The sequence below is a fragment of the Camellia sinensis genome, chromosome 9 (genome assembly GCF_055761805.1).
Source record: "Camellia sinensis isolate YWXY chromosome 9, ASM5576180v1, whole genome shotgun sequence".
Classification (NCBI taxonomy): Eukaryota; Viridiplantae; Streptophyta; class Magnoliopsida; order Ericales; family Theaceae; genus Camellia; species Camellia sinensis.
This window is the reverse complement of record NC_138969.1, coordinates 65,502,365-65,518,517: the sequence shown is the minus strand read 5'-3', so window position 1 is coordinate 65,518,517 and position 16,153 is coordinate 65,502,365. Positions and strand designations below refer to the sequence as shown.

Below are 16,153 nucleotides of genomic sequence, written 5' to 3'. Positions count from 1 at the left end.
TAAACAAGGAGAAACCCAGCTAGGGATAGCCAAACAGAGGAAAGAAGAGAACCTCAGGCCATGCAGTATTTACATCGGCAACTCCTTCCGACTGTTTGTTAATGGAAGTTCAAACTGACAAGGAGTGGGGGCAGGAGTAGTGCTAGTATCGCCAGATAGACAGGTATTGGAACAATCCATTCGTTTGGGGTTTAGAGCCTCAAACAACAAAGCAGAGTATGAAGCGCTGATCGCAGGGTTAAAGTTGGCAGTAGCAATGGAAGCTGATGAGGTAATAATCTTCTATGACTCCCAGCTTATTGTCAACTAGGCAACAGGCGAATACGTAGCCCGAGATGAAAAGATGTCGGCCTATGTAAAGGAGGTAAGCAGACTGGTAACCTTATTCCAGAATTGCTGGCTACAGCAGGTTAGCTGAGATGATAACAACCATGCTAATGCTCTGGCCAACCCGGCTAGTGCAATGAAACCTAGAGAGGCAAGGACGATAATGGTGGACTACTTGTCAGGTCCAAGCATAGAACCACTGAACATAGAGCATGAAGCAATGTGTGTGGAGATGGACCAAGTTAGATGGATGTAATAATAGTATTCCTTAAAGAGGGAAAACTGCGAGATGGCCATAAAGAAGCACACAAGATCAGACTGAAGTCAGTAAGATTCAGCCTGACAGCAGAAGGACATCTTTACAGAAGATCCTTTATTGGACCCTTTTTGAGGTGTGTACATCCTTCACGAGTTGAAGACTTCTTGTATGAGATACACGAAGAAGTATGTGGAAGCCACGCAGGGGGCATGTCACTTGTTCATAGGGCCATTACTCAAGGATACTGGTGGTCCTACATGCAAAAAGATGCGGAAGCTTACGTCAAGAAGTGTGAGAAGTGCCAGAGGTTTGCACCTTTGATACATCAACAGCGACAGACTTGAACCCTGTGTCTAGCCCTTGGCCATTTGCCCAATGGAGCATGGATCTTGTTGGACAATTGCCTCAAGCAACTGGACAAAGAAAGTACTTACTAGTGGCAACAGATTACTTCACCAAGTGAGTAGAAGCTGAACCTCTTTCAAAAATTTGAGACATTGATGTGAAGAACTTCATATGGAAGAACATCATCACTAGGTTTGGGATCCCAAAAGAAATAATAGCTGATAATGGTACACAATTTGACAGTAAGCTAATCAAGAGCCTCTGTGCAAAGTACAAAATCAAGAATTATTACTCTACCCCAAGCTCCCTCAGAGTAATGGTCAAGCAGAAGCCTCCAATAAGGTCATCTTGGATGGGATCAAGAAGAGGCTGGAAGCAGCAAAGGAGAAGTGGGTGGAAGAGTTTCCCAATGTACTCTGGGCATATCGGACTACACCAAGAAGATCAATTGGGGAGTCCCCATTTGCCATGGCTTATGGCATAGAAGCAGTTATCCCACCGGAAGTCGGCATCCCAGGGATTAGAACCCAGGGAGTAGAGAATGGGACCAATGATGCATTCTTAGCCCAAGATCTGGACCTACTGGAAGAAAGAAGGGAGAAAGCAGCAATTTAGCTGGGGGCATACCAGCAGCAGCTTGCCAAGGCTTATAATAAGAAGGTTAACCCACGAGAGTTCCAAGTTGGGGACCTTGTCCTAAGAAAGGTCGTCAGCAACAAGAAGGATCCCAGAGAGGGCAAGCTTGGCGCAAAGTGGGAGGGACCTTATAGAATCATCTTGGTCCTGGGCAATGGGGCATATCGGCTTGAAGACAGTGAAGGCAAAGAATTTCCAAAACCCTAGAATACTTGCAATCTAAAGTTTTTTTATCATTAAATTTTTTGTTTTTTAAGTTTCTTGTTATTAGCCAAAGTAATAATAAAGTCTTAGTTTGATTTTTAAACTTGTGTAGTATCATTGATCGGTAACTTGGCGATGTTTCTGATTGAAACATGATGAATAACTTAGACTTATTACATGGCAGAGTTCCTACTTGCATATAATAGAGTTGAACTAAGTTGGTGATGTTTTTTATTGAAACATGACGAATAACTTAGACTTATTATATGGCAGAGTTCCTACTTGCATATAATAGAGTTGAATTAAGTTGGCGATGTTTCTAATTGAAACATGACGAATAACTTAGACTTATTATATGGCAAAGTTCTTACTTGCATATTATAGAGTTGAACTAAGTTGACGATGTTTTTGATTGAAACATGACAAATGACTTAAACTTATTATATGGCAGAGTTGAATTATACTTACATATAATAGAGTTGAAAAGTTGAAATTAACCTGGACTTGCCATAGCGGCAGAGTTAAACACAAATTAAAACTAAGTACATCGATTAACAGAGAGGCCAAGGTTCGTAACCTCAGCCAGTCTTTGTTTGAATATTACCTCGGCAACGAGGTCAAAGTCACATGCTTGATGCGAACCCAAGTGGAACTTAAGTTCACATCAGGGGGCAGAGAGTTGGAGAATGGTACTAGGAAGGTGGAATTTACAAGCTAAAATTGGTTTTAAACACTTATTAAAATTTTTAAGAAAAATTTACAAGTTGAAGTTAAACCGAGGTTATGTTTAACACTTGTTGAAATTTTATGAAAAATTTACAAGTTGAAGTGAATCCGAGGTTATGTTAAAAAGAAGATTGGTTTAAACACTTGTTGAAATTTTTAAGGAAAATTTACAAGTTAAGCCAAGGTTGTATTGAAAGAAGTACCTATGTACTTGCCAAAATAAACCACTAGTGAGTTTAAACCGAGGTATTCCACCCCGAGGAGGTTGCACAGTTAAGGTGTTCATTGAAGACATACAAATTATTCTAAGTATGGAATCATACAAGACAGTAAAGAAAAGGCATACATTCAAGCACTCAGAAGAAATACAAAAAGAAAGTTATACTTCCATTCAGATAAGGAAGTTCAAACACAAAGAGGCACTTCGGTCTGATATTAAAGATTACTTGTTCATAATAGAAAGTGGCATGTTGACCAAATTAAAGTATACATTGTTTCAAAAGTAAAGAGTACTAAGTACAAAGAAAACATATTATAAACAAAACTACTCGGCGTTGGCAGCGGGCTATGTCTCGCCCCCAGAAGATAGTCGTGAAGACTTCTCGGCAGCCTTCTCAGCCTCGAGCTCTGCGTCGATCCCTTGAAGAGTCTGGTCGACACTCTTCTCGGCGATTGGCACCTCAGAGTTTGTCTTCTAGGAGGAGACATCTTTTGAGGCCTCATCCTTCTCATCCTGAGTCAAGTCCAAGACTTGCTCATTCAGAGTTGGGGACTTAGCCCGAGCAGCTTCTACCGTCTTCTCGGCCTCAGCTTCCTCCTCGGACTCAGCCTCATCCTTGGATTGGCTTGGAGTAGGGGGGAATGGCAGGACGATACGGCTGTGTTCTCGGAGAGACAAGTCCTCGGGGACGACCAACTCTTTCAAAGCAGCCATCTAACCAAGGGTATAGGCCTTGTTGCATGCCTGTTTGACTTGTTTTTTGTAATCTTCCTTGACGTTAGCCGCCTCCTCGGCGTATGCCTTTTCGTCCGCCGCTTTTATCTCGGCCTCTTTTGTGGCCAGGGCATCTTGAAGCTCTTTCTGGGCCTCAACCATCTTTGCCTCGGCCTCTTTCTTTTTGGTCGCAAGGACCTCAGCAATGGCCTCTGCAGCATTAGCCTTTTCCTCGGCCTCGTCCTGAGCTTTCTTGGCTGCCTCGGCTTGATCTGTCAAGGTCTTCATCTTTGCCTCGGCCTTATTGACGATCTTCTGCAAGCCAGCAGCCTCCCTGGTCTTGTTGGCCAACTCTTTCTTGATGGCAAAGGCTTGCATCACAAAAGAGTGGCCATGCTGGATCGCCTAGAAGAAATGGAAAAAACAAGTTAGTAAAAACCCTCTAAGTATGAAATAGCAGAAAATGAAAGGTACCAAGTGTTAAGGGCTTACTTGGACGGAATGTTGCAATATTAAAGCGAAGTTTTCATACTTGCTAAATTTGGCGTTGCGGTTGAGATCACTGGGAAGGAGCAAGGTGGTAGTGAGGTCATCGCTGATAATATTGAAGTCGGCAATGTCACCAGCCCTAACCGGCTTGTCCTCAATAGTAATTGGGGGAGCCCAGGGGGTATCAGACTTCATAGCGAGGTTGTGGCTGACTCGGACCTCGGTCTCTTTGACCTGGTTGATTCAGAGGGTGCGACCTCGGCGGGCCTCTTCTCGGCAGCAGAGGAGCTCTTCTCGGCCTCGGCCAATTTTGAGATCGGCAAGGTGTCCTCACTGTCGATCTGAGTCACTGTTGCCTTGGGTTGTGCTTTCTTCAGCCTCTTGGGCTTTGGCTTCGGTTGGGATTGGGATGGTGAAAGTTGAGCTGTGACAATGTTGAGGATGTCGGCTAGAAGGTCGTCTGCAACGAATTTCTTGCGACCCATCTCGGCGGCGATGGCAGTTCTACATCGGTGTTTTCATTGAGATGGAGGGATTAGTTGTAGAGCCGAGGTTGATGGCTGCTCAACAGGATCAGATGTTGATCCTTGGTTAGGCCTTGATAATTCGACTTGCAGGGTTGTTGCTGATGGAGGAGACTTGTTTTTCTTCTTCTTCGGGATGTCGGGACGCACCGACTTGTAAGTTGGGATGAAATTGAGTAGTAAAGGAGCTCTCCGTCGCTCAACTGCCATATCTAACAGCTTTTTGAGGTCCTTTCTGGAAAAGAAGGACTTGCGAAAGTCCTTGGGTGGCTGTGGAAGAATTGCAAGAAAAAACAGACATCAGAACATATAGAAGGAACAAAGTATTAAAGACTTGAAAACAAGTAAATGTAACACTTGGTTCTTACCATCTCCCTTTCTGAATAATGTACGACTAAGAGGGTAGAGGTGAAAGTCCTTGTCTGGAGCGAACTCCCAGTTGCCCGAAACAATGAGGTATTCGTCCCCAGCTCCCTTGTTGGAGTCTGGGAGGTCGGTAACAAGTTTGTATTCTGTGGACCTCGGCTTAAGGTAATAAATGTAGCCTTTTTTCTAACTTAAGACCACACATGGTGTAACAGTACTATATGTCGGCTAAAGTTATCCTAGCTTTTTCTCGGCTAGCTAAGGCTATGATACCATTGATGACTCTGTTGGAGTTAATGGCTAATTGCATTAGGTTGAGTTTGTAGTAGTGAAGGACTTCTCGGAAAAGGATATCGAGAGGGAGCCTAAGTCCACACTCTGTGAAAGCTACGATTGGGAAGGGCATGGAGCCAACTGTGGGCATAATGGAATCATCCTCCCCAGCCAACCTAAGGTGAACGTCGGCCGGGATAGAAAACTTCTGCCTAAAGTATTCTAACTTAGTTGGGGTGGCTATCCTATGCCTCCACATACCCATGATGTCGGCTTGGGGGAAGGTGTTGAATTTCATAAGGGTGTGTTTTGTAAAGGTTTAAGGGACCTCAGAAAAACCTAGAAAAGTGATGGGGCAAGAAATTTTGAGGGTCTAAGTGAAGTTTGTTTCAGTTTTTCCTAAAATTCGTGGGTTTTACAACAAATCCCAAACCTAAGACTATGAAGACAAGAATTGAAGTTAGGAATCTAGAGAAAACATAGAAAACAAAAACAAGAACGAAGATTCAGAATCAAGAATAGTGATGCACTATCAAGAACACTATGATAGAGTGTGTACAAGGATGTAAGGCCAGAAAACAGTGGCAGGACAAATGTGTGAATACGTGTGTAAACCCAGAAACAAATTGCAATCAATGGAAATTTTGCAACATAAGTGAAGATTCAAGAATGTGAATAAAGTCACAGTAGCAGTATACAAATGTAACAGTTTGAAATAAAACAAAAGGTTAAAATCGAAAAGAAGCAGTGACTCATCGAAGAAAATGAAGCCGGTGTTGAGTACGCCGGAGTCAGATGATGGTGGCAATTGGAACAGATCAGCAAAAGCTTCGCCGGAGGGGAAGAATGGAAGTGGTTGCAGAGCTTAAGAGCTTGAAACAATGGTGGATTTGGGAGAGTAAAGAGAGAGAGTTCTGTGTGAAAGTAATGATGAAGGAGTGAAAAGACAGAGAGAGAGAGAGAGGTGATTTTGATCAAACACACAAAATGTCGGCAAAATGGCAATTATGGTGCCTAGGACGACGTGCTTGTCAGATGGTGCACGCAAATACAATGTGACTTAATGGCGCATGTCAGGCACGGCTTAGTGGGGGAAAGACGCGTGGCAGAAACGGTTGAGATATTGTGCATGACAGCTCATATACGTGTTGAAACTCTTGGAGTTCTTGATTTAATGGAACAGGACCTCGGCTAGGAGGACGACCTTGGCTAAATAACTTGAATAAACTTGGTTAATGGTTCTAAGGCATTAGTGAAAACAGGCTAAGTCTTGGTCATATTTTAGTTGACGAATGATGACCTTGGTAATGAGGTATAAAACGAACTTAGCCGACGTGCTAAGTGAAAGGAATGATATAGGTTCCATCACCTCAGGATGCCGAGGAAATAGAACCTAGGGGCAGTTGTGGGGACATAATTTTTGAATGACAACAAGTGGCCGAGGTGACACCGAAGTGTCAACCGAGGTGTCACGTGTCCTGGTCATGACGCCGAGGTAATCTTGGCTAGGCCGAGGTTATCTGCGAAGATACCGGAATCCGAGATAAGCGGATAAGGGACAAGAGTCCTAGAATGAGAGAGGATTTCAGTTTGGATAAAGATAAGACTCTTAGAGAGTTTATCCCAATCTAACTAGGAGTCTAGGATGAGTAATGAGACATAGTCCATTGAAGCTAGGCTTCTATTGGGATTAGGTTAGTGTTGGCTATAAAAGAGAGGCACCCCCATGGTTTTAAGGTATGCTTTTTGTATTCTGAATAGTGAGTTAAGCACTTTCGCTATCTTTGAGAGATAACTGACTTGATCGTCAGAGTGCCCCCGGGTGGACAAACCACCGCTGGAATCTCTTCTTTTTGTGACAGGTCATTCGGGCTTAATCTATTCTGCCAGTGTTCTTCAGCTGAGTACCAGTTTGGCAGTGTGGTTGGACGTTGACACACACATCTATAATCTTCAATTTGGTGAATCCCTTCATAAATTCTTGAGTCTCTTTCTCCTCGTCTCTTTTTCCCTCTCGGTTTTCTCTTTCTCTCTCGGTTCTCTCTCTCTCTCTCTCTCTCTCTCTCTTACGGCATTTTTTTTTTGGTTCCAGCCAAAACTAATAGAATGAACACCTCCCTGTTTTATTCATATACTAGTTTAAGTTTAAAAGTCAAAAAAAAATATTAAAAAAATAAAAATTCTATAACTTATATTAGAAAGTTAAATATTTTCTTTTCTCTTTATTTTTTGCATATTTTTTTATAAAAAACTAAAAAATCATTTCAAACATATTAGTTTTTTTTACCTCATATTTTAGCCAAAAAGTCAAAATATTACTAAAATAATAGGTTCCCAAACGAGACCTTAATAGATGTGAGATGGATCCACCCCTATATGTTTAAGCCTTTAAATGGATGTATGTTTGAAATAACGTGTATTGATTCTATGTATGGATACTTTGGATTCTCTGACATAAATCAAGGTATCAACTCTTTGGATTCCTTAACAAAAACTTGCTTCAAATGAATTACAATCTCCTCTTAACAAATTCAAACAACAATTCGTTGTTGTACTCTGAATTATTAGTAGTCAATTACATTTCAATAAAGAGCAAATTGCAATATATTTTTTATCATAGATACAAACAAGCATGAAAACAAACATACAGTACTATTAATTGACATAAATAATTTTGGATACAAGCTCCATTACAATACAAAGAGAGTAAAATTACACACGTTGGGTACTCTTTTTTTTTTTTTCCCCCTTTATTCACTCTTCACATCTTTAGCACACATTAGGTAAACATACCTTTATTCAGAGTAGTAGTTTTGATATTGCAAAGCAAAACAATTATCTAGAAACACAAATCATAGGAAGCATATGCTCTTACACAACGCAATCTGAAGTAAGGTAGACATCACATAACCATAGGGAGTAGCTCTTTATGGTTGACAACTGCAAAAAGAAAATGAAATCTCAATAAGAAACTAGTAGTATATTTCTATTAAGGATAGATATCTATATTTTGCTATATATAATGTTCGTTTTTTGTTTTTTTTTTTAATTTTCGGAAACAAAAAAAAAATGAAAATTTCAAAAACACCATTATTTTCATTTTTGCACAAAAAATAGTTTTGACATCGCGCAAATAACTTTTTGGCGTTTCTTAAAAAATGGGACAGATAGAAAAAATTTCTGAAATAAGTTTTCGACAAAAAATTCACCAAACAAGTCTATATGTTCCGTAATAGCAGATTCCTTTCAGATAAGAATTGTATGATTTTTGGGTATAGGTTGAGGTAAATTATGAATTGTCCATTTACTTATGAGAGTTATTCTTAATAAATCTATAATCTAGTTTATAATCTAATTAAGTGTCATCCTGTCTTGCCTGAAAGAAGAAAAAAAATCGGAAAGATTATGATAGGAAACATTGATAATGACTCCCAAAAAAAAGGAGAAAAATATGTGAAAATCCTGATGATATTGTCTATGTGGATGGACATTAAGATATTTAAACAACCTATGCATGGTTTCATAGGTTGACAAATCTATCAAGTGTTGTTGAATGGTTCTCAAAGAAACTATGTAGATTTGAAGGCCAATTAATTTTATTTATTCCTTATGTAGTAAAATTTATAATGAAACTCACAGCATTTTTAGATTACCTATCGATTGAATAAAGATTTTACACAATGTACAAGGACCACACACTCCTCTGAGAAAGGTAACAAGTAAGCATTTTCTCCCTCTTCCACTTTTTCACAAGTATCATCACTCCAAGTCATGGCCTCTATCACTTTTTGATTGATTGAATATAATTTTTGTTATTTTTTTTTGTTTAATGAAATATTTAATATAAATATACAGAGTGTAGTACAATTGACTTAATGACAACTCAATCATTATTAGGCCATTAAGGCTGTCATGACCCAACCACAGGGGCTTAGGGCTGGAATCGTAACTCACTACTTTATTTTAATCGTGGCAAATTAAATGGTGCAAGCGGAGGCAAAGGGAAATAAAAATAATTAAATAGAAAATTTACTTCATTTTACTATTTTAATAAGAGAAAATACATTGATAGGGATTTTATTATTTTATTATTCAGTGACCGGCCCTGAGTAAAAAACAAAAAGGAGCAAAAATAAAATAAATAAAAGAAAAAAAAAGAAAAGAAAAACAAAATAATGGCTCAACGTCAAATTCTCGTGCGGGTTCCACTACGTGAGGTTATGAGTCTCCCTTATATCTCGTCAACTGAAAGGGTAACAACTATAAGCACACAGCAGAGTGAGAAATATTATGCCAAGAGTATAGGAAATGCAAAATAGCTAAGGATAGTTAGTTAAGCCAAAACATTTACACAACTTAATTTGAATAAACAAATTATTCAAAGTGGCAGAAATTGAAATACGAAAATTATGTAAATAAATAACCATAACCACGGTACATAACAGAGGTCACAGAAGTGACAGTCAGAACAGAGGTCAATAGGTCCATGCCAAACAGAGGACCATAAAGTGACCAAACAAAGGCCAATAGTTATTTAAGTCCCTCAAGGCATGAGACTCCCGTGGTGGTACTTACAAAATATAATTGTTTATAAGGTCATAGTCAAATATTTTCTAAAATTTCAACAAACATATCCATGGGTTTCATTTTAAACAAATAGGGTTTAAAAATTAATCCACGTAATTTAAATATTAATATAATTTACAAAACGTAACTTGAATAAAATAAATTATGGTAAGTCAAAACATACGTAAAATATATTATGGTGACTCAAGGTATAATATAACTCACCTTGATATTGAGTCTTACTATGTCCCTCCTATTTTTGCTACATTCTCACGGCTATTCCTTTGCTCTTTTTTTTTTTTTTTTTTTCCTTCATCTTATTCATTTAATAGCCACACTCATCCCTTTATATACACAACCAAGGGGTAGTATTAATGGTCCGAATTGCTGAATCACCTCCCTAATCGTAAACAGCCCAAGTGGCTGTGGTTTCATTCGTCCAGTACACACACTTTTATTCTCACTAGATTTGTTATTATTATTATTGGATTTCTTATTATGAGATTTGTTATTATAAGATTTGTTAATATTATATTTATTTATTTATTATCTTTAACTCTAATTTGGCCCAAAGAGTATTATAATTCTATATTTGTATTAATTTGGCCCCAAATAATAATCCCTAATTAATCCCATATTTGATAACCCAATGCCAAATTAGATTTATATATATTTATTTAATAATATATTATCACATACAATCATAATTATATTTATATATAACTATAAATATTTATGTGGTATTTAATTAAACACTTGGGGTGTCACAAAGGCAATGGCCTAAGGTCTCACTTTTGGTATTCAACAAATTGAAACAAAATAATAATAATAATTAGCTTGTTTGGCTATAGTTTTCAGAAACAGATTTAAGAAAATTCTACTTTTTTGTTTTTCGTATTTTAATATTTTCAATGAATTTTTTTTAATATTTTAAGCATTTTTTTTAGACACACTTAACATAAATACACTTAAAAAGTATAATATTCGTGAAAAAAAACTTTAAAAAATATACTAAATACCAAAAAATACAAACAAAAAAAAACAAAAATTCAGAACATTTTTTTTGTATTTTTGTATATTTATTAATTTTTAAAACTATTTTTTCACAAATATTTTGCTATGTAAATACATCTAAGTAAAGTGCATCTAAAAAAGTAAAAAAAATTACTTAAAATTTTAAAAATATTCACTAAAAACAAAAAAATACGAAAAATAAAAAACTCAATTTTCAGAAAACTGGAACCAAACATTCTGAATAATAAAAAACAAAAAGACCTCACTAATCAAAATCAAACATAAAAGTTATTAAAAGGCATAAAAACAAAAGAAAATATAAAAGAAAAAAAGAAATCCATGGTCACCATTTTTTTTTCTTTTCTTTTTTTTATTTATTTAAGGGAAGGCATTCTCTCAATCTACTAGGTATCTTCCATCTTTATCCAAAGGCCTAAAAAACCATTCATTATCAAAAGGTCTTTATACTAAAGTTTGATTAAAATCTTCCAAATAAAAGTCAAACTATTTAAATGGCCAAAATAATTTAAATTGAAGTATCAATAAAAAGTAAACAAACAGTAACAAAAAATCACTTAAACATCAATTTTCTGACATTTTTAACTGTAAATTTACTAATTTAGTTCACATAAGCTAACTTATAATTAAGCTAAATCATTTTCAATGGGTAAAATTGCTAATCAACTTTAATTTGAATAGAGTAATTGCAAGTAATATAATTAATCGTATTCTATATATAATCTATACATTTAGAAAATAGCTATTCAATAATTTCAAACAATTCACCACATAATAAGTTTTTTTGGTTTCTTTTAATAAAAACAACTATCTATTTTTTTAAAATAATTTATTATATCAACCATCTATTAGTTTTAAATCATAACCTGAGTTTTGTTGAGACCTTTTAAATTTCAATAAGATTTTTTTTTATAGGCTAATATAATATTTAACAAAATTTTATAACTTTTTTTAGTCAATTTTTTGAGATCCAAAGCCGGCTCGAGAAGAAGGGTCAGCTTCTTACTTTTGTAGCTGAATTGTTACAGATACATTAGGTTTATTCAATAGGGGAAATATTGTCTTTCATTAAAAGCAATGAAAGCTACATGAACTTAAATCGCACCATTAGATTTTTTTGGTTTAATATGAATCGGTAGCCTCTGATTGAAAATTGGCATTGGATCTCTACAGAAAGAATCATCAATGCAGGAAAGCTTCCGTGTGGATTGGGTCACCAAGTAATGAATTATAGCTAGTGTTTCAATTCTGGTGAACTCATACCCAGGACACATTATTGGTCCTCCTCCAAATGCCACAAAGCAGTACGGAAGGGCTTGTGCTTGCTACTCAAAGCGTGTTGGATCGATCTTTGATGGGTTTGGGAAAATTGTCTCATCCATGTAGGACATGCTTGCTGTCCATACTACCTGTTTATCAGAAATTTGTGTTACTTGTAGCTCTTATTTAATTTACATTACACACATTTGTTCTGGTAATTAATCTACAATTATGGAAGCATTAACAATATTTACACATACTTGCCACCCTTTGGTATTAGATATCCTCCAAATTATGTATCTTTGAGGACCCTCCTGAAGGAACAGAACCCATGTGGGGTTATTCTTAAGCTGTGTTTGGTTGGAAGATTTGAAAAGGAATTTGGAAAATGAAATGAAAAAGGTGTGTGAAATTAGGTGAAATGTAGGTATATTTTATTCATATTTCACCTTCTTTTTTCCATTTCCCTTTCTAAATCCTTTCTCAAATCCCCCAACTAAACATAGCGTTACAGTCTCCATTGCTACTCTCCATGTGTACTTCATCTTGGTAAGACCATCCCATGTGAGAAGCTCCATAGGGTCTTGCTTTTAGCAATCTCCTGTTGTTCTGCAATCTCAAAGCACATAATTTTTCAATATGTTCTATTTTCTAGTATTCTTTTATCTTTTTAGTTCTTAAATCTTTCTCATGAATCATGATGATGGAGCTAGTTGAGGGCATACCTTCAACAGTAGCAGCATAAATGGATAGTTCATTGGCTAAAAGCCTGATCAAGCAGGTAAATAGGATAGAAGATGTGTTGTACCCTCCAATCATTATAATGACCACGTCATCCTTAATCTCCTCATCAGACAGTAGACTTGAATTGTCTTCATTGCGGATACAAAGTGAGCAAGTGATGAGATCTTGACAAGAGGAAGCACCATTCCTTTCCAAGGCTACCCTCTTCTCACTTATAAGGTCCATGAGTATGGTTTTCATTTTTGCCCTTGCTTGGAGGTTATCGTTGATGCAAAGCCCCAAAAATATAGAAACCCGAACTATCCATTTCATATCTCAAGTATATACAATATTCATTCGACAAGTGAAAGCTTAATTAAATCCCAAAACATTCTATATTCATAACAACATTGTTATTATTACAAAATCATATCACATGTATTAATACATTCACTGATTCTAAAACCTGAATCTATAGCATGTGATCGATAAGCATTAATATCTAAACTATTACAAATTCATGCCTTATTGGCTACAGGTTTTCAAGATTATGCTTGGTTACAACAAAAATGAATCTTGAGCCCAATGCATAAAAGCCCTAGGCTTACACAAAAATAAAACACAAAATGTGCATTTAGCTCCAATGTCCTCCCAAGCTATCCCTTTGGCGGAGACAAACCATCAGTACCTGAAATGTTTTTCCACATAGGGTGAGCTAAAGCCCTGTAGAGACACGTTTAATGACGTGTATGATGTTTAATCAAGTCACATGGTAAATGCATATGAAATGCCATTACAAAACATGGGTTTTCCCATTTTTGAAACAATGTTATGCCAGAGTTCAAATCACAATTAATATCTTTGCTTCAAAATAGAAAACAGGGCAGTAAATACATACACTAGTAATCTCTAGGTACGTATCTGCAAGTAGGCTATAAAAGCACTACCAAAACCACTTTACCGGCAACCAACTGGAAGGAAGGCATCCCAACAACGCGGATTTTTAGACTTCCACTAAGGACACAAAGGCCAACTTAATTAACCACAACCACCCCTACCCCCTAACCAGATTCGCCACGGTATTCACTCATTTTTATCAAAATAACACCTTTCAGTTCATAAGTATGAAACAACTGATTAAATGGAATGCGTGAGTGAATGGGTTTCAGTTAACCTAGCTCTCATGCAATTTCTATAACAAGCAATGCTATCCTCCATCGATAGCCAAAACAATTGTCTTTATTCAACATATAAATCAAGAGCATAACTAATAATTTCAACAACATCAACACAATGAAATATTTTCATCATTCCCTTAAGAATCCAATGTTCTCAATGTCCCATCTATTTTGAATTAGCCCATGTTCATGAATTCATCATGAAATTCCCAATTTCTTAATACACAAATGGTTTCTCAACGTAGAATAATTCAAGGGTTTTGATAAAAATTAGAGATTTCTCATTTTAAAAGCTATTTTCCTCAAGTTCTAATACCACTCACATTATAACCAGTCCAAAAACATTTCAAAGGAAATCATCTTGAAAGCCCCTTTAATATGAATCAAGTTATGCTTTAATCAAGTCCAAAGTTTTCCTAAGTATTAATTTACCTAACTAACACATAACAAGGCTAAATAACATACAAATCATTAAAAAAATCTCTACCTGAATGCAAGAAGAAGAGATGAACAACACCCCAAAACCAACGAAGATGAAAACTCAAACTTTTTTGATTAAAACGACCCCCTCTTCAAGCTCAACCTTTAAGCCCATTGCACGAAGATCAAGAAATTCACAAACAAAGGTAGATTGAAGGATTTTCGCAACGTTTCTATAGAGAGGTGAGAGCAAAAGGGAAAAAGATCTTTTGTAGAGAAAGAGATATCAAAAAGTGAGTAAAAAGTGACTTTTCTCACAGTTTTATTCAAACAGACTGCTCGAGCAGTTAAATTTGTGCTCGAGCATCAGACACAACATATCACTTGAGCTATCAAAACTAGGCTCGAGCGAAGAAACCAAACTCGCAGAAGTTCAACCCTGCAGAACAAACTGCTCGAGCTACGAAACCCACGCTCGAGCGAAGAAAGCAAACTCTCCAAAGTTCAGACTGCAAAAACCCAAAGCTGGAATAAAGGAAAGATCGCTTGAGCGACCAAAACACCACTCGATCAAACTCAAGTTCACACAGCCAAAGTAATCACAGAAATACCAACCTCAACTTGTTTTAAACATAACTCCAAAACGTAATTCTCAACTCAAAGGACAACATAGGACAAGAATAGATGTCAACAACACCAATAGATGCAAAACCCAAAACCAAGGAGTATAAAGGATCAAAAGGAAAAGGAAAAGGAAAAGAGAAAAAGGAGCTAGTACATGTTCTTTGACGCCTTTCATCCCTGGAAGCAAAGTATCAAACATTGTGCCAGCATACATCAAACCAACAAAAGAATATTTTCATCTTCTTAACAATAGAATATTGGGGCTTCCATCTCCATTGTGAAGCCTGCAGCAGCCATTTGCCTTTCCCGTAATTGTTTACAGAAAGAGAGGTAAGCTTTGAATTCTAGCCTTGCCTTTTCAATAATTTATGAAATTGAATATATAAATGATGCTAACTGTTGTCCATTGCTTATTTTATTCATAATGCAAAGGTAACTACGTCTGAGTTAAGTTGAATTGTGTAAAAAGCTAACTGTATGTCTACATGTTAAAACCTATCACCTACTCCACCTACTACACCTACCACCACCTACTCCACTACACCTATATCTCCTATATAAGGAGCCCCTCACATTTGTAAATTATAACATATATCAATTAATAATACATCAAATTTAACATGGTATCAGAGCAAGGTTAAGAAACTAGTAATTCTGCTTCACCGGCGGACGGCAGCCTCGCCTTGGCCGCCCGCCGGACCTCTACACATGCCTTATCTCTCTCTCTCTCTCTCTCTCTCTCTCTCTCTGTGCGCAATGGCAAATTTCTCGTTTCTTTCCGATAGTAGTGATGAGTGTGCAGTGGAAGAGCTCCTCAGTCAAGCAATGGATCACTCTGTTCTCGAACAGGTTGGCGGTTTCTGTTCCGTCAGCAGGGCTGAGTGTGGTCCTTCACGATGGTTTTCTCTGATTGACCTGTGTTGTCCTTCTTCTCCGGCGCTGGACTGGTTTGGTCTCCGGCAACGGTGCTCTTCATATCCCGCAGCTGTCGGTGAAGATGGTGTTTGAGAACTTTGGTCTCCAGTTTGGTTTGCTGGTTCTGTCTAGCTGCCGTCGTCGGTGATGGGGTCCATTTTGTGGTGCGTTGGCTTTCCTAACGTCGTCGGTGATGGATTTTCTCATCTTGGATAACGCCGGTCGTCTACGGCGTCAGTTTTCTGGTGCCTCGCTGGGCTTTTCAGTCGACGTTGTGGGTTTAAGTGTTATGCTGGAGGTGTGTGGGTTTGGCCTCCGGCAATGGTATTCGAAGATGATGATGCTATCTTCA

The 16,153-nt window shown here is 37.3% G+C and overlaps 2 protein-coding genes across 5 annotated transcripts in view; both read left to right on the top strand.

The window, feature by feature from the left end:
- LOC145798634 (disease resistance protein At4g27190-like) overlaps positions 1 to 16,153 on the top strand; it is a 214,498-nt gene that overhangs the window by 122,662 nt on the left and 75,683 nt on the right. The window lies entirely within an intron of this gene.
- Positions 15,003 to 16,153, top strand: part of LOC145798636 (uncharacterized) — a 33,029-nt gene continuing 31,878 nt past the window's right edge. For all 4 annotated transcript variants that reach the window (XR_014339882.1, XM_082886951.1, XM_082886950.1 and 1 more), the window contains exon 1: positions 15,003 to 15,216. The gene's annotated coding sequence lies outside the window, so the exon portion shown is untranslated. The remainder of the gene's footprint in view (positions 15,217 to 16,153) is intronic.